We start from the raw sequence: 27831 nt of genomic DNA on the forward strand, positions 1-27831 counted from the left end.
GCTTAGGGCTACATCAAGAGGAAACAAAACATAGAGATAGAACGTAAAACTGCTTTATTGTGTCATGTTTCCAGAAGCTAGCACAAACCGTGTTGGATTTAGAGTTCCAAATTCATCTATCAATATAGGAGAAAACAGAGTGAAACCTAAAAATTCAAACTGTTACTGGAAATTAACGCTTCAACATAGAAGAACGAAATTTGGGGAACCAAGTCGCGTTAGTGTAGTGATCATTACCTGAAAGTATCATCCTGTTTGGGTGAAAAAATATTTCCTGAGATTTCTGGAGATTCGTATATTTGGGAAGCCTGGCAACCCCTTTCCATGAAAGTGTTTCTCGCCGGTCACTGCTTAGGGCTACATCAAGAGGAAACAAAACATAGAGATAGAACGTGAAACTGCTTTATTGTGTCAAGTTTCCAGAAGCTAGCACAAACCGTGTTGGATTTAGAGTTCCAAATACATCTATCAATATAGGAGAAAACAGAGTGAAACCTAAAAATTCAAACTGTTACTGGAAATGAACGCTTCAACATAGAAGAACGAAATTTGGGGAACCAAGTCGCGTTAGTGTAGTGATCATTACCTGAAAGTATCATCCTGTTTGGGTGAAAAAATATTTGCTGAGATTTCTGGAGATTCGTATATTTGGGAAGCCTGGCAACCCCTTTCCATGAAAGTGTTTCTCGCCGGTCACTGTTAGGGCTACATCAAGAGGAAACAAAACATAGAGATAGAACGTGAAACTACTTTATTGTGTCAAGTTTCAAGAAGCTAGCACAAACCGTGTTGGATTTAGAGTTCCAAATACATCTATCAATATAGGAGAAAACAGAGTGAAACCTAAAAATTCAAACTGTTACTGGAAACGAACGCTTCAACATAGAAGAACGAAATTGGGGGAACCACGTCGCCTTAGTGTACTGATCATTACCTGAAAGTATCATCCAGTTTGGGTGAAAAAATATTTGCTGAGATTTCTGGAGATTCGTAATTTTGGGAAGCCTGGCAACCCCTTTCCATGTAAGTGTTTTTTGCCAGTCACTGCTTAGGGCTACATCAAGAGGAAACAAAACCTAGAGATAGAACGTGAAACTGCTTTATTGTGTCAAGTTTCCAGAAGCTAGCACAAACCGTGTTGGATTTAGAGTTCCAAATACATCTATCAATATAGGAGAAAACAGAGTGAAACCTAAAAATTCAAACTGTTACTGGAAACGAACGCTTCAACATAGAAGTACGAAATTTGGGGAACCAAGTCGCCTTAGTGTACTGATCATTACCTGAAAGTATCATCCAGTTTGGGTGAAAAAATATTTGCTGAGATTTCTGGAGATTCCTAATTTTGGGAAGCCTGGCAACCCCTTTCCATGAAAGTGTTTCTCGCCAGTCACTGCTTAGGGCTACATCAAGAGGAAACAAAACATAGAGATAGAACGTGAAACTACTTTATTGTGTCAAGTTTCAAGAAGCTAGCACAAACCGTGTTGGGTTTAGAGTTCCAAATACATCTATCAATATAGGAGAAAACAGAGTGAAACCTAAAAATTCAAACTGTTACTGGAAACGAACGCTTCAACATAGAAAAACGAAATTTGGGGAACCAAGTCGCCATAGTGTACTGATCATTACCTGAAAGTATCATCCTATTTGGGTGAAAAAATATTTCCTGAGATTTCTGGAGATTCGTATATTTGGGAAGCCTGGCAACCCCTTTCCATGAAAGTGTTTCTCGCCAGTCACTGTTAGGGCTACCTCAAGAGGAAACAAAACATAGAGATAGAACATGAAACTACTTTATTGTGTCAAGTTTCAAGAAGCTAGCACAAACCGTGTTGGATTTAGAGTTCCAAATACATCTATCAATATAGGAGAAAACAGAGTGAAACCTAAAAATTCAAACTGTTACTGGAAACGAACGCTTCAATATAGAAAAACGACATTTGGGGAACCAAGTCGCCTTAGTGTACTGATCATTACCTGAAAGTATCATCCAGTTTGGGTGAAAAAATATTTGCTGCGATTTCTGGAGATTCGTAATTTTGGGAAGCCACCCCTTTCCATGAAAGTGTTTCTCGCCAGTCAATGCTTAGGGCTACATCATGAGGAAACAAAACATAGAGATAGAACGTGAAACTACTTTATTGTGTCAAGTTTCAAGAAGCTAGCACAAACCGTGTTGGATTTAGAGTTCCAAATACATCTATCAATATAGGAGAAAACAGAGTGAAACCTAAAAATTCAAACTGTTACTGGAAACGAACGCTTCAATATAGAAGAACGAAATTTGGGGAACCAAGTCGCCTTAGTGTACTGATCATTACCTGAAAGTATCATCCAGTTTGGGTGAAAAAATATTTGCTGATATTTCTGGAGATTTGTAATTTTAGGAAGCTTGGCAACCCCTTTCCATGAAAGTGTTTCTCCTCAGTCACTGCTTGGGGCTACATCAAGAGGAAACAAAACATAGAGATGGAATGTGAAATTACTTTATTGTGTCAAGTTTCAAGAAGCTAGCACAAACCGTGTTGGATTTAGAGTTCCAAATACATCTATCAATATAGGAGAAAACAGAGTGAAACCTAAAAATTCAAACTGTTACTGGAAACGAACGCTTCAACATAGAAGAACGACATTTGGGGAACCAAGTCGCCTTAGTGTACTGATCATTACCTGAAAGTATCATCCAGTTTGGGTGAAAAAAATATTTGCTGAGATTTCTGGAGATTCGTAATTTTGGGAAGCCTGGCAACCCCTTTCCATGAAAGTGTTTTTTGCCAGTCACTGCTTAGGGCTACATCAAGAGGAAACAAAACATAGAGATAGAACGTGAAACTGCTTTATTGTGTCATGTTTCCAGAAGCTAGCACAAACCGTGTTGGATTTAGAGTTCCAAATACATCTATCAATATAGGAGAAAACAGAGTGAAACCTAAAAATTCAAACTGTTACTGGAAATGAACGCTTCAACATAGAAGAACGAAATTTGGGGAACCAAGTCGCGTTAGTGTAGTGATCATTACCTGAAAGTATCATCCTGTTTGGGTGAAAAAATATTTCCTGAGATTTCTGGAGATTCGTATATTTGGGAAGCCTGGCAACCCCTTTCCATGAAAGTGTTTCTCGCCGGTCACTGCTTAGGGCTACATCAAGAGGAAACAAAACATAGAGATAGAACGTGAAACTGCTTTATTGTGTCAAGTTTCCAGAAGCTAGCACAAACCGTGTTGGATTTAGAGTTCCAAATACATCTATCAATATAGGAGAAAACAGAGTGAAACCTAAAAATTCAAACTGTTACTGGAAATGAACGCTTCAACATAGAAGAACGAAATTTGGGGAACCAAGTCGCGTTAGTGTAGTGATCATTACCTGAAAGTATCATCCTGTTTGGGTGAAAAAATATTTGCTGAGATTTCTGGAGATTCGTATATTTGGGAAGCCTGGCAACCCCTTTCCATGAAAGTGTTTCTCGCCGGTCACTGTTAGGGCTACATCAAGAGGAAACAAAACATAGAGATAGAACGTGAAACTACTTTATTGTGTCAAGTTTCAAGAAGCTAGCACAAACCGTGTTGGATTTAGAGTTCCAAATACATCTATCAATATAGGAGAAAACAGAGTGAAACCTAAAAATTCAAACTGTTACTGGAAACGAACGCTTCAACATAGAAAAATGAAATTTGGGGAACCAAGTCGCCATAGTGTACTGATCATTACCTGAAAGTATCATCCAGTTTGGGTGAAAAAATATTTGCTGAGATTTCTGGAGATTCGTATATTTGGGAAGCCTGGCAACCCCTTTCCATGAAAGTGTTTCTCGCCAGTCACTGTTAGGACTACATCAAGAGGAAACAAAACATAGAGATAGAACGTGAAACTACTTTATTGTGTCAAGTTTCATGAAGCTAGCAAAAACCGTGTTGGATTTAGAGTTCCAAATACATCTATCAATATAGGAGAAAACAGAGTGAAACCTAAAAATTCAAACTGTTACTGGAAACGAACGCTTCAATATAGAAAAACGAAATTTGGGGAACCAAGTCGCCATAGTGTACTGATCATTACCTGAAAGTATCATCCTATTTGGGGGAAAAAATATTTCCTGAGATTTCTGGAGATTCGTATATTTGGGAAGCCTGGCAACCCCTTTCCATGAAAGTGTTTCTCGCCAGTCACTGTTAGGGCTACATCAAGAGGAAACAAAACATAGAGATAGAACGTGAAACTACTTTATTGTGTCAAGTTTCAAGAAGCTAGCACAAACCGTGTTGGATTTAGAGTTCCAAATACATCTATCAATATAGGAGAAAACAGAGTGAAACCTAAAAATTCAAACTGTTACTGGAAACGAACGCTTCAATATAGAAGAACGAAATTTGGGGAACCAAGTCGCGTTAGTGTAGTGATCGTTACCTGAAAGTATCATCCAGTTTGGGTGAAAAAATATTTGCTGAGATTTCTGGAGATTCGTAATTTTGGGAAGCCTGGCAACCCCTTTCCATGAAAGTGTTTCTCGTCAGTCACTGCTTAGGGCTACATCAAGAGGAAACAAAACATAGAGATAGAACGTGAAACTACTTTATTGTGTCAAGTTTCAAGAAGCTAGCACAAACCGTGTTGTATTCAGAGTTCCAAATACATCTATCAATATAGGAGAAAACAGAGTGAAACCTAAAAATTCAAACTGTTACTGGAAACGAACGCTTCAACATAGAAGAACGAAATTTGGGGAACCAAGTCGCGTTAGTGTAGTGATCATTACCTGAAAGTATCATCCAGTTTGGGTGAAAAAATATTTGCTGAGATTTCTGGAGATTCGTAATTTTGGGAAGCCACCCCTCTCCATGAAAGTGTTTATCGCCAGTCACTGCTTAGGGCTACATCAAGAGGAAACAAAACATAGAGATAGAACGTGAAACTACTTTATTGTGTCAAGTTTCAAGAACCTAGCACAAACCTTGTTGGATTCAGAGTTCCAAATACATCTATCAATATAGGAGAAAACAGAGTGAAACCTAAAAATTCAAACTGTTACTGGAAACGAACGCTTCAACATAGAAGAACGAAATTTGGGGAACCAAGTCGCCTTAGTGTACTGATCATTACCTGAAAGTATCATCCTGTTTGGGTGAAAAAATATTTCCTGAGATTTCTGGAGATTCGTATATTTGGGAAGCCTGGCAACCCCTTTCCATGAAAGTGTTTCTCGCCAGTCACTGTTAGGGCTACATCAAGAGGAAACAAAACATAGAGATAGAACGTGAAACTACTTTATTGTGTCAAGTTTCAAGAAGCTAGCACAAACCGTGTTGGATTTAGAGTTCCAAATACATCTATCAATATAGGAGAAAACAGAGTGAAACCTAAATTTCAAACTGTTACTGGAAACGAACGCTTCAACATAGAAGAACGAAATTTGGGGAACCAAGTCGCCTTAGTGTACTGATCATTACCTGAAAGTATCATCCTGTTTGGGTGAAAAAATATTTGCTGAGATTTCTGGAGATTTGTAATTTTAGGAAGCTTGGCAACCCCTTTCCATGAAAGTGTTTCTCCTCAGTCACTGCTTGGGGCTACATCAAGAGGAAACAAAACATAGAGATAGAACGTGAAATTACTATATTGTGTCAAGTTTCAAGAAGCTAGCACAAACCGTGTTGGATTTAGAGTTCCAAATACATCTATCAATATAGGAGAAAACAGAGTGAAACCTAAAAATTCAAACTGTTACTGGAAACGAACGCTTCAACATAGAAGAACGACATTTGGGGAACCAAGTCGCCTTAGTGTACTGATCATTACCTGAAAGTATCATCCAGTTTGGGTGAAAAAATATTTGCTGAGATTTCTGGAGATTCGTAATTTTGGGAAGCATGGCAACCCCTTTCCATGAAAGTGTTTCTTGCCAGTCACTGCTTAGGGCTACATCAAGAGGAAACAAAACATAGAGATAGAACGTGAAACTGCTTTATTGTGTCAAGTTTCAAGAAGCTAGCACAAACCGTGTTGGATTTAGAGTTCCAAATACATCTATCAATATAGGAGAAAACAGAGTGAAACCTAAAAATTCAAACTGTTACTGGAAACAAACGCTTCAACATAGAAGAACGAAATTTGGGGAACCAAGTCGCGTTAGTGTAGTGATCATTACCTGAAAGTATCATCCAGTTTGGGTGAAAAAATATTTCCTGAGATTTCTGGAGATTCGTAATTTTGGGAAGCCACCCCTTTCCATGAAAGTGTTTATCGCCAGTCACTGCTTAGGGCTACATCAAGAGGAAACAAAACATAGAGATAGAACGTGAAACTACTTTATTGTGTCAAGTTTCAAGAAGCTAGCGCAAACCGTGTTGGATTTAGAGTTCCAAATACATCTATCAATATAGGAGAAAACAGAGTGAAACCTAAAAATTCAAACTGTTACTGGAAACGAACGCTTCAACATAGAAGAACGAAATTTGGGGAACCAAGTCGCCTTAGTGTACTGATCATTACCTGAAAGTATCATCCTGTTTGGGTGAAAAAATATTTGCTGAGATTTCTGGAGATTCGTAATTTTGGGAAGCCTGGCAACCCCTTTCCATGAAAGTGTTTCTCGCCAGTCACTGCTTAGGGCTACATCAAGAGGAAACAAAACATAGAGATAGAACGTGAAACTACTTTATTGTGTCAAGTTTCAAGAAGCTAGCACAAACCGTGTTGGGTTTAGAGTTCCAAATACATCTATCAATATAGGAGAAAACAGAGTGAAACCTAAAAATTCAAACTATTACTGGAAACGAACGCTTCAACATAGAAAAACGAAATTTGGGGAACCATGTCGCCATAGTGTACTGATCATTACCTGAAAGTATCATCCTGTTTGGGTGAAAAAATATTTCCTGAGATTTCTGGAGATTCGTATATTTGGGAAGCCTGGCAACCCCTTTCCATGAAAGTGTTTCTCGCCAGTCACTGTTAGGGCTACATCAAGAGGAAACAAAACATAGAGATAGAACATGAAACTACTTTATTGTGTCAAGTTTCAAGAAGCTAGCACAAACCGTGTTGGATTTAGAGTTCCAAATACATCTATCAATATAGGAGAAAACAGAGTGAAACCTAAAAATTCAAACTGTTACTGGAAACGAACGCTTCAATATAGAAAAACGACATTTGGGGAACCAAGTCGCCTTAGTGTACTGATCATTACCTGAAAGTATCATCCAGTTTGGGTGAAAAAATATTTGCTGCGATTTCTGGAGATTCGTAATTTTGGGAAGCCACCCCTTTCCATGAAAGTGTTTCTCGCCAGTCAATGCTTAGGGCTACATCATGAGGAAACAAAACATAGAGATAGAACGTGAAACTACTTTATTGTGTCAAGTTTCAAGAAGCTAGCACAAACCGTGTTGGATTTAGAGTTCCAAATATACCTATCAATATAGGAGAAAACAGAGTGAAACCTAAAAATTCAAACTGTTACTGGAAACGAACGCTTCAACATAGAAGAACGAAATTTGGGGAACCAAGTCGCCTTAGTGTACTGATCATTACCTGAAAGTATCATCCAGTTTGGGTGAAAAAATATTTGCTGATATTTCTGGAGATTTGTAATTTTAGGAAGCTTGGCAACCCCTTTCCATGAAAGTGTTTCTCCTCAGTCACTGCTTGGGGCTACATCAAGAGGAAACAAAACATAGAGATGGAATGTGAAATTACTTTATTGTGTCAAGATTCAAGAAGCTAGCACAAACCGTGTTGTATTCAGAGTTCCAAATACATCTATCAATATAGGAGAAAACAGAGTGAAACCTAAAAATTCAAACTGTTACTGGAAACGAACGCTTCAACATAGAAGAACGACATTTGGGGAACCAAGTCGCCTTAGTGTACTGATCATTACCTGAAAGTATCATCCAGTTTGGGTGAAAAAAATATTTGCTGAGATTTCTGGAGATTCGTAATTTTGGGAAGCCTGGCAACCCCTTTCCATGAAAGTGTTTTTTGCCAGTCACTGCTTAGGGCTACATCAAGAGGAAACAAAACATAGAGATAGAACGTGAAACTGCTTTATTGTGTCATGTTTCCAGAAGCTAGCACAAACCGTGTTGGATTTAGAGTTCCAAATACATCTATCAATATAGGAGAAAACAGAGTGAAACCTAAAAATTCAAACTGTTACTGGAAATGAACGCTTCAACATAGAAGAACGAAATTTGGGGAACCAAGTCGCGTTAGTGTAGTGATCATTACCTGAAAGTATCATCCTGTTTGGGTGAAAAAATATTTCCTGAGATTTCTGGAGATTCGTATATTTGGGAAGCCTGGCAACCCCTTTCCATGAAAGTGTTTCTCGCCGGTCACTGCTTAGGGCTACATCAAGAGGAAACAAAACATAGAGATAGAACGTGAAACTGCTTTATTGTGTCAAGTTTCCAGAAGCTAGCACAAACCGTGTTGGATTTAGAGTTCCAAATACATCTATCAATATAGGAGAAAACAGAGTGAAACCTAAAAATTCAAACTGTTACTGGAAACGAACGCTTCAATATAGAAGAACGAAATTTGGGGAACCAAGTCGCGTTAGTGTAGTGATCGTTACCTGAAAGTATCATCCAGTTTGGGTGAAAAAATATTTGCTGAGATTTCTGGAGATTCGTAATTTTGGGAAGCCTGGCAACCCCTTTCCATGAAAGTGTTTCTCGTCAGTCACTGCTTAGGGCTACATCAAGAGGAAACAAAACATAGAGATAGAACGTGAAACTACTTTATTGTGTCAAGTTTCAAGAAGCTAGCACAAACCGTGTTGTATTCAGAGTTCCAAATACATCTATCAATATAGGAGAAAACAGAGTGAAACCTAAAAATTCAAACTGTTACTGGAAACGAACGCTTCAACATAGAAGAACGAAATTTGGGGAACCAAGTCGCGTTAGTGTAGTGATCATTACCTGAAAGTATCATCCAGTTTGGGTGAAAAAATATTTGCTGAGATTTCTGGAGATTCGTAATTTTGGGAAGCCACCCCTCTCCATGAAAGTGTTTATCGCCAGTCACTGCTTAGGGCTACATCAAGAGGAAACAAAACATAGAGATAGAACGTGAAACTACTTTATTGTGTCAAGTTTCAAGAACCTAGCACAAACCTTGTTGGATTCAGAGTTCCAAATACATCTATCAATATAGGAGAAAACAGAGTGAAACCTAAAAATTCAAACTGTTACTGGAAACGAACGCTTCAACATAGAAGAACGAAATTTGGGGAACCAAGTCGCCTTAGTGTACTGATCATTACCTGAAAGTATCATCCTGTTTGGGTGAAAAAATATTTCCTGAGATTTCTGGAGATTCGTATATTTGGGAAGCCTGGCAACCCCTTTCCATGAAAGTGTTTCTCGCCAGTCACTGTTAGGGCTACATCAAGAGGAAACAAAACATAGAGATACAACGTGAAACTACTTTATTGTGTCAAGTTTCAAGAAGCTAGCACAAACCGTGTTGGATTTAGAGTTCCAAATACATCTATCAATATAGGAGAAAACAGAGTGAAACCTAAATTTCAAACTGTTACTGGAAACGAACGCTTCAACATAGAAGAACGAAATTTGGGGAACCAAGTCGCCTTAGTGTACTGATCATTACCTGAAAGTATCATCCTGTTTGGGTGAAAAAATATTTGCTGAGATTTCTGGAGATTTGTAATTTTAGGAAGCTTGGCAACCCCTTTCCATGAAAGTGTTTCTCCTCAGTCACTGCTTGGGGCTACATCAAGAGGAAACAAAACATAGAGATAGAACGTGAAATTACTATATTGTGTCAAGTTTCAAGAAGCTAGCACAAACCGTGTTGGATTTAGAGTTCCAAATACATCTATCAATATAGGAGAAAACAGAGTGAAACCTAAAAATTCAAACTGTTACTGGAAACGAACGCTTCAACATAGAAGAACGACATTTGGGGAACCAAGTCGCCTTAGTGTACTGATCATTACCTGAAAGTATCATCCAGTTTGGGTGAAAAAATATTTGCTGAGATTTCTGGAGATTCGTAATTTTGGGAAGCATGGCAACCCCTTTCCATGAAAGTGTTTCTTGCCAGTCACTGCTTAGGGCTACATCAAGAGGAAACAAAACATAGAGATAGAACGTGAAACTGCTTTATTGTGTCAAGTTTCAAGAAGCTAGCACAAACCGTGTTGGATTTAGAGTTCCAAATACATCTATCAATATAGGAGAAAACAGAGTGAAACCTAAAAATTCAAACTGTTACTGGAAACGAACGCTTCAACATAGAAGAACGACATTTGGGGAACCAAGTCGCCTTAGTGTACTGATCATTACCTGAAAGTATCATCCAGTTTGGGTGAAAAAAATATTTGCTGAGATTTCTGGAGATTCGTAATTTTGGGAAGCCTGGCAACCCCTTTCCATGAAAGTGTTTTTTGCCAGTCACTGCTTAGGGCTACATCAAGAGGAAACAAAACATAGAGATAGAACGTGAAACTGCTTTATTGTGTCATGTTTCCAGAAGCTAGCACAAACCGTGTTGGATTTAGAGTTCCAAATACATCTATCAATATAGGAGAAAACAGAGTGAAACCTAAAAATTCAAACTGTTACTGGAAATGAACGCTTCAACATAGAAGAACGAAATTTGGGGAACCAAGTCGCGTTAGTGTAGTGATCATTACCTGAAAGTATCATCCTGTTTGGGTGAAAAAATATTTCCTGAGATTTCTGGAGATTCGTATATTTGGGAAGCCTGGCAACCCCTTTCCATGAAAGTGTTTCTCGCCGGTCACTGCTTAGGGCTACATCAAGAGGAAACAAAACATAGAGATAGAACGTGAAACTGCTTTATTGTGTCAAGTTTCCAGAAGCTAGCACAAACCGTGTTGGATTTAGAGTTCCAAATACATCTATCAATATAGGAGAAAACAGAGTGAAACCTAAAAATTCAAACTGTTACTGGAAACGAACGCTTCAATATAGAAGAACGAAATTTGGGGAACCAAGTCGCGTTAGTGTAGTGATCGTTACCTGAAAGTATCATCCAGTTTGGGTGAAAAAATATTTGCTGAGATTTCTGGAGATTCGTAATTTTGGGAAGCCTGGCAACCCCTTTCCATGAAAGTGTTTCTCGTCAGTCACTGCTTAGGGCTACATCAAGAGGAAACAAAACATAGAGATAGAACGTGAAACTACTTTATTGTGTCAAGTTTCAAGAAGTTAGCACAAACCGTGTTGTATTCAGAGTTCCAAATACATCTATCAATATAGGAGAAAACAGAGTGAAACCTAAAAATTCAAACTGTTACTGGAAACGAACGCTTCAACATAGAAGAACGAAATTTGGGGAACCAAGTCGCGTTAGTGTAGTGATCATTACCTGAAAGTATCATCCAGTTTGGGTGAAAAAATATTTGCTGAGATTTCTGGAGATTCGTAATTTTGGGAAGCCACCCCTCTCCATGAAAGTGTTTATCGCCAGTCACTGCTTAGGGCTACATCAAGAGGAAACAAAACATAGAGATAGAACGTGAAACTACTTTATTGTGTCAAGTTTCAAGAACCTAGCACAAACCTTGTTGGATTCAGAGTTCCAAATACATCTATCAATATAGGAGAAAACAGAGTGAAACCTAAAAATTCAAACTGTTACTGGAAACGAACGCTTCAACATAGAAGAACGAAATTTGGGGAACCAAGTCGCCTTAGTGTACTGATCATTACCTGAAAGTATCATCCTGTTTGGGTGAAAAAATATTTCCTGAGATTTCTGGAGATTCGTATATTTGGGAAGCCTGGCAACCCCTTTCCATGAAAGTGTTTCTCGCCAGTCACTGTTAGGGCTACATCAAGAGGAAACAAAACATAGAGATAGAACGTGAAACTACTTTATTGTGTCAAGTTTCAAGAAGCTAGCACAAACCGTGTTGGATTTAGAGTTCCAAATACATCTATCAATATAGGAGAAAACAGAGTGAAACCTAAATTTCAAACTGTTACTGGAAACGAACGCTTCAACATAGAAGAACGAAATTTGGGGAACCAAGTCGCCTTAGTGTACTGATCATTACCTGAAAGTATCATCCTGTTTGGGTGAAAAAATATTTGCTGAGATTTCTGGAGATTTGTAATTTTAGGAAGCTTGGCAACCCCTTTCAATGAAAGTGTTTCTCCTCAGTCACTGCTTGGGGCTACATCAAGAGGAAACAAAACATAGAGATAGAACGTGAAATTACTATATTGTGTCAAGTTTCAAGAAGCTAGCACAAACCGTGTTGGATTTAGAGTTCCAAATACATCTATCAATATAGGAGAAAACAGAGTGAAACCTAAAAATTCAAACTGTTACTGGAAACGAACGCTTCAACATAGAAGAACGACATTTGGGGAACCAAGTCGCCTTAGTGTACTGATCATTACCTGAAAGTATCATCCAGTTTGGGTGAAAAAATATTTGCTGAGATTTCTGGAGATTCGTAATTTTGGGAAGCATGGCAACCCCTTTCCATGAAAGTGTTTCTTGCCAGTCACTGCTTAGGGCTACATCAAGAGGAAACAAAACATAGAGATAGAACGTGAAACTGCTTTATTGTGTCAAGTTTCAAGAAGCTAGCACAAACCGTGTTGGATTTAGAGTTCCAAATACATCTATCAATATAGGAGAAAACAGAGTGAAACCTAAAAATTCAAACTGTTACTGGAAACAAACGCTTCAACATAGAAGAACGAAATTTGGGGAACCAAGTCGCGTTAGTGTAGTGATCATTACCTGAAAGTATCATCCAGTTTGGGTGAAAAAATATTTCCTGAGATTTCTGGAGATTCGTAATTTTGGGAAGCCACCCCTTTCCATGAAAGTGTTTATCGCCAGTCACTGCTTAGGGCTACATCAAGAGGAAACAAAACATAGAGATAGAACGTGAAACTACTTTATTGTGTCAAGTTTCAAGAAGCTAGCACAAACCGTGTTGGATTTAGAGTTCCAAATACATCTATCAATATAGGAGAAAACAGAGTGAAACCTAAAAATTCAAACTGTTACTGGAAACGAACGCTTCAACATAGAAGAACGAAATTTGGGGAACCAAGTCGCCTTAGTGTACTGATCATTACCTGAAAGTATCATCCTGTTTGGGTGAAAAAATATTTGCTGAGATTTCTGGAGATTCGTAATTTTGGGAAGCCTGGCAACCCCTTTCCATGAAAGTGTTTCTCGCCAGTCACTGCTTAGGGCTACATCAAGAGGAAACAAAACATAGAGATAGAACGTGAAACTACTTTATTGTGTCAAGTTTCAAGAAGCTAGCACAAACCGTGTTGGGTTTAGAGTTCCAAATACATCTATCAATATAGGAGAAAACAGAGTGAAACCTAAAAATTCAAACTATTACTGGAAACGAACGCTTCAACATAGAAAAACGAAATTTGGGGAACCATGTCGCCATAGTGTACTGATCATTACCTGAAAGTATCATCCTGTTTGGGTGAAAAAATATTTCCTGAGATTTCTGGAGATTCGTATATTTGGGAAGCCTGGCAACCCCTTTCCATGAAAGTGTTTCTCGCCAGTCACTGTTAGGGCTACATCAAGAGGAAACAAAACATAGAGATAGAACATGAAACTACTTTATTGTGTCAAGTTTCAAGAAGCTAGCACAAACCGTGTTGGATTTAGAGTTCCAAATACATCTATCAATATAGGAGAAAACAGAGTGAAACCTAAAAATTCAAACTGTTACTGGAAACGAACGCTTCAATATAGAAAAACGACATTTGGGGAACCAAGTCGCCTTAGTGTACTGATCATTACCTGAAAGTATCATCCAGTTTGGGTGAAAAAATATTTGCTGCGATTTCTGGAGATTCGTAATTTTGGGAAGCCACCCCTTTCCATGAAAGTGTTTCTCGCCAGTCAATGCTTAGGGCTACATCATGAGGAAACAAAACATAGAGATAGAACGTGAAACTACTTTATTGTGTCAAGTTTCAAGAAGCTAGCACAAACCGTGTTGGATTTAGAGTTCCAAATATACCTATCAATATAGGAGAAAACAGAGTGAAACCTAAAAATTCAAACTGTTACTGGAAACGAACGCTTCAACATAGAAGAACGAAATTTGGGGAACCAAGTCGCCTTAGTGTACTGATCATTACCTGAAAGTATCATCCAGTTTGGGTGAAAAAATATTTGCTGATATTTCTGGAGATTTGTAATTTTAGGAAGCTTGGCAACCCCTTTCCATGAAAGTGTTTCTCCTCAGTCACTGCTTGGGGCTACATCAAGAGGAAACAAAACATAGAGATGGAATGTGAAATTACTTTATTGTGTCAAGATTCAAGAAGCTAACACAAACCGTGTAGGATTTAGAGTTCCAAATACATCTATCAATATAGGAGAAAACAGAGTGAAACCTAAAAATTCAAACTGTTACTGGAAACGAACGCTTCAACATAGAAGAACGACATTTGGGGAACCAAGTCGCCTTAGTGTACTGATCATTACCTGAAAGTATCATCCAGTTTAGGTGAAAAAAATATTTGCTGAGATTTCTGGAGATTCGTAATTTTGGGAAGCCTGGCAACCCCTTTCCATGAAATTGTTTTTTGCCAGTCACTGCTTAGGGCTACATCAAGAGGAAACAAAACATAGAGATAGAACGTGAAACTGCTTTATTGTGTCATGTTTCCAGAAGCTAGCACAAACCGTGTTGGATTTAGAGTTCCAAATACATCTATCAATATAGGAGAAAACAGAGTGAAACCTAAAAATTCAAACTGTTACTGGAAACGAACGCTTCAACATAGAAGAACGAAATTTGGGGAACCAAGTCGCCTTAGTGTACTGATCATTACCTGAAAGTATCATCCTGTTTGGGTGAAAAAATATTTCCTGAGATTTCTGGAGATTCGCATAGTTGGGAAGCCTGGCAACCCCTTTCCATGAAAGTGTTTCTCGCCAGTCACTGTTAGGGCTACATCAAGAGGAAACAAAACATAGAGATAGAACGTGAAACTACTTTATTGTGTCAAGTTTCAAGAAGCTAGCAAAAACCGTGTTGGATTTAGAGTTCCAAATACATCTATCAATATAGGAGAAAACAGAGTGAAACCTAAAAATTCAAACTGTTACTGGAAACGAACGCTTCAACATAGAAGAACGACATTTGGGGAACCAAGTCGCCTTAGTGTACTGATCATTACCTGAAAGTATCATCCAGTTTGGGTGAAAAAATATTTGCTGAGATTTCTGGAGATTCGTAATTTTGGGAAGCATGGCAACCCCTTTCCATGAAAGTGTTTCTTGCCGGTCACTGCTTAGGGCTACATCAAGAGGAAACAAAACATAGAGATAGAACGTGAAACTGCTTTATTGTGTCAAGTTTCAAGAAGCTAGCACAAACCGTGTTGGATTTAGAGTTCCAAATACATCTATCAATATAGGAGAAAACAGAGTAAAACCTAAAAATTCAAACTGTTACTGGAAACGAACGCTTCAACATAGAAGAACGAAATTTGGGGAACCAAGTCGCCTTAGTGTACTGATCATTACCTGAAAGTATCATCCAGTTTGGGTGAAAAAATATTTCCTGAGATTTCTGGAGATTCGTAATTTTGGGAAGCCACCCCTTTCCATGAAAGTGTTTATCGCCAGTCACTGCTTAGGGCTACATCAAGAGGAAACAAAACATAGATAGAACGTGAAACTACTTTATTGTGTCAAGTTTCAAGAACCTAGCACAAACCTTGTTGGATTCAGAGTTCCAAATACATCTATCAATATAGGAGAAAACAGAGTGAAACCTAAAAATTCAAACTGTTACTGGAAACGAACGCTTCAACATAGAAGAACGAAATTTGGGGAACCAAGTCGCCTTAGTGTACTGATCATTACCTGAAAGTATCATCCTGTTTGGGTGAAAAAATATTTCCTGAGATTTCTGGAGATTCGTATATTTGGGAAGCCTGGCAACCCCTTTCCATGAAAGTGTTTCTCGCCAGTCACTGTTAGGGCTACATCAAGAGGAAACAAAACATAGAGATAGAACGTGAAACTACTTTATTGTGTCAAGTTTCAAGAAGCTAGCACAAACCGTGTTGGATTTAGAGTTCCAAATACATCTATCAATATAGGAGAAAACAGAGTGAAACCTAAAAATTCAAACTGTTACTGGAAACGAACGCTTCAACATAGAAGAACGAAATTGGGGGAACCACGTCGCCTTAGTGTACTGATCATTACCTGAAAGTATCATCCAGTTTGGGTGAAAAAAATATTTGCTGAGATTTCTGGAGATTCGTAATTTTGGGAAGCCTGGCAACCCCTTTCCATGAAAGTGTTTTTTGCCAGTCACTGCTTAGGGCTACATCAAGAGGAAACAAAACATAGAGATAGAACGTGAAACTGCTTTATTGTGTCATGTTTCCAGAAGCTAGCACAAACCGTGTTGGATTTAGAGTTCCAAATACATCTATCAATATAGGAGAAAACAGAGTGAAACCTAAAAATTCAAACTGTTACTGGAAATGAACGCTTCAACATAGAAGAACGAAATTTGGGGAACCAAGTCGCGTTAGTGTAGTGATCATTACCTGAAAGTATCATCCTGTTTGGGTGAAAAAATATTTCCTGAGATTTCTGGAGATTCGTATATTTGGGAAGCCTGGCAACCCCTTTCCATGAAAGTGTTTCTCGCCGGTCACTGCTTAGGGCTACATCAAGAGGAAACAAAACATAGAGATAGAACGTGAAACTGCTTTATTGTGTCAAGTTTCCAGAAGCTAGCACAAACCGTGTTGGATTTAGAGTTCCAAATACATCTATCAATATAGGAGAAAACAGAGTGAAACCTAAAAATTCAAACTGTTACTGGAAACGAACGCTTCAATATAGAAGAACGAAATTTGGGGAACCAAGTCGCGTTAGTGTAGTGATCGTTACCTGAAAGTATCATCCAGTTTGGGTGAAAAAATATTTGCTGAGATTTCTGGAGATTCGTAATTTTGGGAAGCCTGGCAACCCCTTTCCATGAAAGTGTTTCTCGTCAGTCACTGCTTAGGGCTACATCAAGAGGAAACAAAACATAGAGATAGAACGTGAAACTACTTTATTGTGTCAAGTTTCAAGAAGCTAGCACAAACCGTGTTGTATTCAGAGTTCCAAATACATCTATCAATATAGGAGAAAACAGAGTGAAACCTAAAAATTCAAACTGTTACTGGAAACGAACGCTTCAACATAGAAGAACGAAATTTGGGGAACCAAGTCGCGTTAGTGTAGTGATCATTACCTGAAAGTATCATCCAGTTTGGGTGAAAAAATATTTGCTGAGATTTCTGGAGATTCGTAATTTTGGGAAGCCACCCCTCTCCATGAAAGTGTTTATCGCCAGTCACTGCTTAGGGCTACATCAAGAGGAAACAAAACATAGAGATAGAACGTGAAACTACTTTATTGTGTCAAGTTTCAAGAACCTAGCACAAACCTTGTTGGATTCAGAGTTCCAAATACATCTATCAATATAGGAGAAAACAGAGTGAAACCTAAAAATTCAAACTGTTACTGGAAACGAACGCTTCAACATAGAAGAACGAAATTTGGGGAACCAAGTCGCCTTAGTGTACTGATCATTACCTGAAAGTATCATCCTGTTTGGGTGAAAAAATATTTCCTGAGATTTCTGGAGATTCGTATATTTGGGAAGCCTGGCAACCCCTTTCCATGAAAGTGTTTCTCGCCAGTCACTGTTAGGGCTACATCAAGAGGAAACAAAACATAGAGATAGAACGTGAAACTACTTTATTGTGTCAAGTTTCAAGAAGCTAGCACAAACCGTGTTGGATTTAGAGTTCCAAATACATCTATCAATATAGGAGAAAACAGAGTGAAACCTAAATTTCAAACTGTTACTGGAAACGAACGCTTCAACATAGAAGAACGAAATTTGGGGAACCAAGTCGCCTTAGTGTACTGATCATTACCTGAAAGTATCATCCTGTTTGGGTGAAAAAATATTTGCTGAGATTTCTGGAGATTTGTAATTTTAGGAAGCTTGGCAACCCCTTTCCATGAAAGTGTTTCTCCTCAGTCACTGCTTGGGGCTACATCAAGAGGAAACAAAACATAGAGATAGAACGTGAAATTACTATATTGTGTCAAGTTTCAAGAAGCTAGCACAAACCGTGTTGGATTTAGAGTTCCAAATACATCTATCAATATAGGAGAAAACAGAGTGAAACCTAAAAATTCAAACTGTTACTGGAAACGAACGCTTCAACATAGAAGAACGACATTTGGGGAACCAAGTCGCCTTAGTGTACTGATCATTACCTGAAAGTATCATCCAGTTTGGGTGAAAAAATATTTGCTGAGATTTCTGGAGATTCGTAATTTTGGGAAGCATGGCAACCCCTTTCCATGAAAGTGTTTCTTGCCAGTCACTGCTTAGGGCTACATCAAGAGGAAACAAAACATAGAGATAGAACGTGAAACTGCTTTATTGTGTCAAGTTTCAAGAAGCTAGCACAAACCGTGTTGGATTTAGAGTTCCAAATACATCTATCAATATAGGAGAAAACAGAGTGAAACCTAAAAATTCAAACTGTTACTGGAAACAAACGCTTCAACATAGAAGAACGAAATTTGGGGAACCAAGTCGCGTTAGTGTAGTGATCATTACCTGAAAGTATCATCCAGTTTGGGTGAAAAAATATTTCCTGAGATTTCTGGAGATTCGTAATTTTGGGAAGCCACCCCTTTCCATGAAAGTGTTTATCGCCAGTCACTGCTTAGGGCTACATCAAGAGGAAACAAAACATAGAGATAGAACGTGAAACTACTTTATTGTGTCAAGTTTCAAGAAGCTAGCACAAACCGTGTTGGATTTAGAGTTCCAAATACATCTATCAATATAGGAGAAAACAGAGTGAAACCTAAAAATTCAAACTGTTACTGGAAACGAACGCTTCAACATAGAAGAACGAAATTTGGGGAACCAAGTCGCCTTAGTGTACTGATCATTACCTGAAAGTATCATCCTGTTTGGGTGAAAAAAATATTTGCTGAGATTTCTGGAGATTCGTAATTTTGGGAAGCCTGGCAACCCCTTTCCATGAAAGTGTTTCTCGCCAGTCACTGCTTAGGGCTACATCAAGAGGAAACAAAACATAGAGATAGAACGTGAAACTACTTTATTGTGTCAAGTTTCAAGAAGCTAGCACAAACCGTGTTGGGTTTAGAGTTCCAAATACATCTATCAATATAGGAGAAAACAGAGTGAAACCTAAAAATTCAAACTATTACTGGAAACGAACGCTTCAACATAGAAAAACGAAATTTGGGGAACCATGTCGCCATAGTGTACTGATCATTACCTGAAAGTATCATCCTGTTTGGGTGAAAAAATATTTCCTGAGATTTCTGGAGATTCGTATATTTGGGAAGCCTAGCAACCCCTTTCCATGAAAGTGTTTCTCGCCAGTCACTGTTAGGGCTACATCAAGAGGAAACAAAACATAGAGATAGAACATGAAACTACTTTATTGTGTCAAGTTTCAAGAAGCTAGCACAAACCGTGTTGGATTTAGAGTTCCAAATACATCTATCAATATAGGAGAAAACAGAGTGAAACCTAAAAATTCAAACTGTTACTGGAAACGAACGCTTCAATATAGAAAAACGACATTTGGGGAACCAAGTCGCCTTAGTGTACTGATCATTACCTGAAAGTATCATCCAGTTTGGGTGAAAAAATATTTGCTGCGATTTCTGGAGATTCGTAATTTTGGGAAGCCACCCCTTTCCATGAAAGTGTTTCTCGCCAGTCAATGCTTAGGGCTACATCATGAGGAAACAAAACATAGAGATAGAACGTGAAACTACTTTATTGTGTCAAGTTTCAAGAAGCTAGCACAAACCGTGTTGGATTTAGAGTTCCAAATATACCTATCAATATAGGAGAAAACAGAGTGAAACCTAAAAATTCAAACTGTTACTGGAAACGAACGCTTCAACATAGAAGAACGAAATTTGGGGAACCAAGTCGCCTTAGTGTACTGATCATTACCTGAAAGTATCATCCAGTTTGGGTGAAAAAATATTTGCTGATATTTCTGGAGATTTGTAATTTTAGGAAGCTTGGCAACCCCTTTCCATGAAAGTGTTTCTCCTCAGTCACTGCTTGGGGCTACATCAAGAGGAAACAAAACATAGAGATGGAATGTGAAATTACTTTATTGTGTCAAGATTCAAGAAGCTAACACAAACCGTGTAGGATTTAGAGTTCCAAATACATCTATCAATATAGGAGAAAACAGAGTGAAACCTAAAAATTCAAACTGTTACTGGAAACGAATGCTTCAACATAGAAGAACGACATTTGGGGAACCAAGTCGCCTTAGTGTACTGATCATTACCTGAAAGTATCATCCAGTTTGGGTGAAAAAAATATTTGCTGAGATTTCTGGAGATTCGTAATTTTGGGAAGCCTGGCAACCCCTTTCCATGAAAGTGTTTTTTGCCAGTCACTGCTTAGGGCTACATCAAGAGGAAACAAAACATAGAGATAGAACGTGAAACTGCTTTATTGTGTCATGTTTCCAGAAGCTAGCACAAACCGTGTTGGATTTAGAGTTCCAAATACATCTATCAATATAGGAGAAAACAGAGTGAAACCTAAAAATTCAAACTGTTACTGGAAACGAACGCTTCAACATAGAAGAACGAAATTTGGGGAACCAAGTCGCCTTAGTGTACTGATCATTACCTGAAAGTATCATCCTGTTTGGGTGAAAAAATATTTCCTGAGATTTCTGGAGATTCGCATAGTTGGGAAGCCTGGCAACCACTTTCCATGAAAGTGTTTCTCGCCAGTCACTGTTAGGGCTACATCAAGAGGAAACAAAACATAGAGATAGAACGTGAAACTACTTTATTGTGTCAAGTTTCAAGAAGCTAGCAAAAACCGTGTTGGATTTAGAGTTCCAAATACATCTATCAATATAGGAGAAAACAGAGTGAAACCTAAAAATTCAAACTGTTACTGGAAACGAACGCTTCAACATAGAAGAACGACATTTGGGGAACCAAGTCGCCTTAGTGTACTGATCATTACCTGAAAGTATCATCCAGTTTGGGTGAAAAAATATTTGCTGAGATTTCTGGAGATTCGTAATTTTGGGAAGCATGGCAACCCCTTTCCATGAAAGTGTTTCTTGCCGGTCACTGCTTAGGGCTACATCAAGAGGAAACAAAACATAGAGATAGAACGTGAAACTGCTTTATTGTGTCAAGTTTCAAGAAGCTAGCACAAACCGTGTTGGATTTAGAGTTCCAAATACATCTATCAATATAGGAGAAAACAGAGTAAAACCTAAAAATTCAAACTGTTACTGGAAACGAACGCTTCAACATAGAAGAACGAAATTTGGGGAACCAAGTCGCCTTAGTGTACTGATCATTACCTGAAAGTATCATCCAGTTTGGGTGAAAAAATATTTCCTGAGATTTCTGGAGATTCGTAATTTTGGGAAGCCACCCCTTTCCATGAAAGTGTTTATCGCCAGTCACTGCTTAGGGCTACATCAAGAGGAAACAAAACATAGATAGAACGTGAAACTACTTTATTGTGTCAAGTTTCAAGAACCTAGCACAAACCTTGTTGGATTCAGAGTTCCAAATACATCTATCAATATAGGAGAAAACAGAGTGAAACCTAAAAATTCAAACTGTTACTGGAAACGAACGCTTCAACATAGAAGAACGAAATTTGGGGAACCAAGTCGCCTTAGTGTACTGATCATTACCTGAAAGTATCATCCTGTTTGGGTGAAAAAATATTTCCTGAGATTTCTGGAGATTCGTATATTTGGGAAGCCTGGCAACCCCTTTCCATGAAAGTGTTTCTCGCCAGTCACTGTTAGGGCTACATCAAGAGGAAACAAAACATAGAGATAGAACGTGAAACTACTTTATTGTGTCAAGTTTCAAGAAGCTAGCACAAACCGTGTTGGATTTAGAGTTCCAAATACATCTATCAATATAGGAGAAAACAGAGTGAAACCTAAAAATTCAAACTGTTACTGGAAACGAACGCTTCAACATAGAAGAACGAAATTGGGGGAACCACGTCGCCTTAGTGTACTGATCATTACCTGAAAGTATCATCCAGTTTGGGTGAAAAAATATTTGCTGAGATTTCTGGAGATTCGTAATTTTGGGAAGCCTGGCAACCCCTTTCCATGTAAGTGTTTTTTGCCAGTCACTGCTTAGGGCTACATCAAGAGGAAACAAAACCTAGAGATAGAACGTGAAACTGCTTTATTGTGTCAAGTTTCCAGAAGCTAGCACAAACCGTGTTGGATTTAGAGTTCCAAATACATCTATCAATATAGGAGAAAACAGAGTGAAACCTAAAAATTCAAACTGTTACTGGAAACGAACGCTTCAACATAGAAGTACGAAATTTGGGGAACCAAGTCGCCTTAGTGTACTGATCATTACCTGAAAGTATCATCCAGTTTGGGTGAAAAAATATTTGCTGAGATTTCTGGAGATTCGTAATTTTGGGAAGCCTGGCAACCCCTTTCCATGAAAGTGTTTCTCGCCAGTCACTGCTTAGGGCTACATCAAGAGGAAACAAAACATAGAGATAGAACGTGAAACTACTTTATTGCGTCAAGTTTCAAGAAGCTAGCACAAACCGTGTTGGATTCAGAGTTCCAAATACATCTATCAATAGAGGAGAAAACAGAGTGAAACCTAAAAATTCAAACTGTTACTGGAAACGAACGCTTCAACATAGAAGAACGAAATTTGGGGAACCAAGTCGCCTTAGTGTACTGATCATTACCTGAAAGTATCATCCAGTTTGGGTGAAAAAATATTTGCTGAGATTTCTGGAGATTCGTAATTTTGGGAAGCCTGGCAACCCCTTTCCATGAAAGTGTTTCTCGCCAGTCACTGCTTAGGGCTACATCAAGAGGAAACAAAACATAGAGATAGAACGTGAAACTCCTTTATTGTGTCAAGTTTCAGGAAGCTAGCACAAACCGTGTTGGATTGAGAGTTCCAAATACATCTATCAATATAGGAGAAAACAGAGTGAAACCTAAAAATTCAAACTGTTACTGGAAACGAACGCTTCAACATAGAAGAACGAAATTTGGGGAACCAAGTCGCCTTAGTGTACTGATCATTACCTGAAAGTATCATCCAGTTTGGTTGAAAAAATATTTGCTGAGATTTCTGGAGATTCGTAATTTTGGGAAGCCACCCCTCTCCATGAAAGTGTTTATCGCCAGTCAATGCTTAGGGCTACATCAAGAGGAAACAAAACATAGAGATAGAACGTGAAACTACTTTATTGTGTCAAGTTTCAAGAACCTAGCACAAACCTTGTTGGATTCAGAGTTCCAAATACATCTATCAATATAGGAGAAAACAGAGTGAAACCTAAAAATTCAAACTCTTACTGGAAACGAACGCTTCAACATAGAAGAACGAAATTTGGGGAACCAAGTCGCCTTAGTGTACTGATCATTACCTGAAAGTATCATCCTGTTTGGGTGAAAAAATATTTGCTGAGATTTCTGGAGATTCGTATATTTGGGAAGCCTGGCAACCCCTTTCCATGAAAGTGTTTCTCGCCAGTCACTGTTAGGGCTACATCAAGAGGAAACAAAACATAGAGATAGAACGTGAAACTACTTTATTGTGTCAAGTTTCAAGAAGCTAGCACAAACCGTGTTGGATTTAGAGTTCCAAATACATCTATCAATATAGGAGAAAACAGAGTGAAACCTAAAAATTCAAACTGTTACTGGAAACGAACGCTTCAACATAGAAGAACGAAATTTGGGGAACCAAGTCGCCTTAGTGTACTGATCATTACCTGAAAGTATCATCCTGTTTCGGTGAAAAAATATTTGCTGAGATTTCTGGAGATTTGTAATTTTAGGAAGCTTGGCAACCCCTTTCCATGAAAGTGTTTCTCCTCAGTCACTGCTTGGGGCTACATCAAGAGGAAACAAAACATAGAGATAGAACGTGAAACTACTTTATTGTGTCAAGTTTCAAGAAGCTAGCACAAACCGTGTTGGATTTAGAGTTCCAAATACATCTATCAATATAGGAGAAAACAGAGTGAAACCTAAAAATTCAAACTGTTACTGGAAACGAACGCTTCAACATAGAAGAACGACATTTGGGGAACCAAGTCGCCTTAGTGTACTGATCATTACCTGAAAGTATCATCCAGTTTGGGTGAAAAAATATTTGCTGAGATTTCTGGAGATTCGTAATTTTGGGAAGCATGGCAACCCCTTTCCATGAAAGTGTTTCTTGCCAGTCACTGCTTAGGGCTACATCAAGAGGAAACAAAACATAGAGATAGAACGTGAAACTGCTTTATTGTGTCAAGTTTCAAGAAGCTAGCACAAACCGTGTTGGATTTAGAGTTCCAAATACATCTATCAATATAGGAGAAAACAGAGTGAAACCTAAAAATTCAAACTGTTACTGGAAACGAACGCTTCAACATAGAAGAACGAAATTTGGGGAACCAAGTCGCGTTAGTGTAGTGATCATTACCTGAAAGTATCATCCAGTTTGGGTGAAAAAATATTTCCTGAGATTTCTGGAGATTCGTAATTTTGGGAAGCCACCCCTTTCCATGAAAGTGTTTATCGCCAGTCACTGCTTAGGGCTACATCAAGAGGAAACAAAACATAGATAGAACGTGAAACTACTTTATTGTGTCAAGTTTCAAGAACCTAGCACAAACCTTGTTGGATTCAGAGTTCCAAATACATCTATCAATATAGGAGAAAACAGAGTGAAACCTAAAAATTCAAACTGTTACTGGAAACGAACGCTTCAACATAGAAGAACGAAATTTGGGGAACCAAGTCGCCTTAGTGTACTGATCATTACCTGAAAGTATCATCCTGTTTGGGTGAAAAAATATTTCCTGAGATTTCTGGAGATTCGTATATTTGGGAAGCCTGGCAACCCCTTTCCATGAAAGTGTTTCTCGCCAGTCACTGTTAGGGCTACATCAAGAGGAAACAAAACATAGAGATAGAACGTGAAACTACTTTATTGTGTCAAGTTTCAAGAAGCTAGCACAAACCGTGTTGGATTTAGAGTTCCAAATACATCTATCAATATAGGAGAAAACAGAGTGAAACCTAAATTTCAAACTGTTACTGGAAACGAACGCTTCAACATAGAAGAACGAAATTTGGGGAACCAAGTCGCCTTAGTGTACTGATCATTACCTGAAAGTATCATCCTGTTTGGGTGAAAAAATATTTGCTGAGATTTCTGGAGATTTGTAATTTTAGGAAGCTTGGCAACCCCTTTCCATGAAAGTGTTTCTCCTCAGTCACTGCTTGGGGCTACATCAAGAGGAAACAAAACATAGAGATAGAACGTGAAATTACTATATTGTGTCAAGTTTCAAGAAGCTAGCACAAACCGTGTTGGATTTAGAGTTCCAAATACATCTATCAATATAGGAGAAAACAGAGTGAAACCTAAAAATTCAAACTGTTACTGGAAACGAACGCTTCAACATAGAAGAACGACATTTGGGGAACCAAGTCGCCTTAGTGTACTGATCATTACCTGAAAGTATCATCCAGTTTGGGTGAAAAAATATTTGCTGAGATTTCTGGAGATTCGTAATTTTGGGAAGCATGGCAACCCCTTTCCATGAAAGTGTTTCTTGCCAGTCACTGCTTAGGGCTACATCAAGAGGAAACAAAACATAGAGATAGAACGTGAAACTGCTTTATTGTGTCAAGTTTCAAGAAGCTAGCACAAACCGTGTTGGATTTAGAGTTCCAAATACATCTATCAATATAGGAGAAAACAGAGTGAAACCTAAAAATTCAAACTGTTACTGGAAACGAACGCTTCAACATAGAAGAACGAAATTTGGGGAACCAAGTCGCGTTAGTGTAGTGATCATTACCTGAAAGTATCATCCAGTTTGGGTGAAAAAATATTTCCTGAGATTTCTGGAGATTCGTAATTTTGGGAAGCCACCCCTTTCCATGAAAGTGTTTATCGCCAGTCACTGCTTAGGGCTACATCAAGAGGAAACAAAACATAGAGATAGAACGTGAAACTACTTTATTGTGTCAAGTTTCAAGAAGCTAGCACAAACCGTGTTGGATTTAGAGTTCCAAATACATCTATCAATATAGGAGAAAACAGAGTGAAACCTAAAAATTCAAACTGTTACTGGAAACGAACGCTTCAACATAGAAGAACGAAATTTGGGGAACCAAGTCGCCTTAGTGTACTGATCATTACCTGAAAGTATCATCCTGTTTGGGTGAAAAAATATTTCCTGAGATTTCTGGAGATTCGTATATTTGGGAAGCCTGGCAACCCCTTTCCATGAAAGTGTTTCTCGCCAGTCACTGTTAGATCTACATCAAGAGGAAACAAAACATAGAGATAGAACGTGAAACTACTTTATTGTGTCAAGTTTCAAGAAGCTAGCACAAACCGTGTTGGATTTAGAGTTCCAAATATATCTATCAATATAGGAGAAAACAGAGTGAAACCTAAAAATTCAAACTGTTACTGGAAACGAACGCTTCAACATAGAAGAACGAAATTTGGGGAACCAAGTCGCCTTAGTGTACTGATCATTACCTGAAAGTATCATCCAGTTTGGGTGAAAAAATATTTGCTGATATTTCTGGAGATTTGTAATTTTAGGAAGCTTGGCAACGTCTTTCTATGAAAGTGTTTCTCCTCAGTCACTGCTTGGGGCTACATCAAGAGGAAACAAAACATAGAGATGGAATGTGAAATTACTTTATTGTGTCAAGTTTCAAGAAGCTAGCACAAACCGTGTTGGATTTAGAGTTCCAAATACATCTATCAATATAGGAGAAAACAGAGTGAAACCTAAAAATTCAAACTGTTACTGGAAACGAACGCTTCAACATAGAAGAATGACATTTGGGGAACCAAGTCGCCTTAGTGTACTGATCATTACCTGAAAGTATCATCCAGTTTGGGTGAAAAAAATATTTGCTGAGATTTCTGGAGATTCGTAATTTTGGGAAGCCTGGCAACCCCTTTCCATGAAAGTGTTTTTTGCCACTCACTGCTTAGGGCTACATCAAGAGGAAACAAAACATAGAGATAGAACGTGAAACTGCTTTATTGTGTCATGTTTCCAGAAGCTAGCACAAACCGTGTTGGATTTAGAGTTCCAAATACATCTATCAATATAGGAGAAAACAGAGTGAAACCTAAAAATTCAAACTGTTACTGGAAACGAACGCTTCAACATAGAAGAACGAAATTTGGGGAACCAAGTCGCCTTAGTGTACTGATCATTACCTGAAAGTATCATCCAGTTTGGGTGAAAAAATATTTCCTGAGATTTCTGGAGATTCGTAATTTTGGGAAGCCACCCCTTTCCATGAAAGTGTTTATCGCCAGTCACTGCTTAGGGCTACATCAAGAGGAAACAAAACATAGATAGAACGTGAAACTACTTTATTGTGTCAAGTTTCAAGAACCTAGCACAAACCTTGTTGGATTCAGAGTTCCAAATACATCTATCAATATAGGAGAAAACAGAGTGAAACCTAAAAATTCAAACTGTTACTGGAAACGAACGCTTCAACATAGAAGAACGAAATTTGGGGAACCAAGTCGCCTTAGTGTACTGATCATTACCTGAAAGTATCATCCTGTTTGGGTGAAAAAATATTTCCTGAGATTTCTGGAGATTCGTATATTTGGGAAGCCTGGCAACCCCTTTCCATGAAAGTGTTTCTCGCCAGTCACTGTTAGGGCTACATCAAGAGG

This window comes from Spermophilus citellus (assembly GCF_964194105.1).
Source record: "Spermophilus citellus genome assembly, chromosome: 7".
Classification (NCBI taxonomy): Eukaryota; Metazoa; Chordata; class Mammalia; order Rodentia; family Sciuridae; genus Spermophilus; species Spermophilus citellus.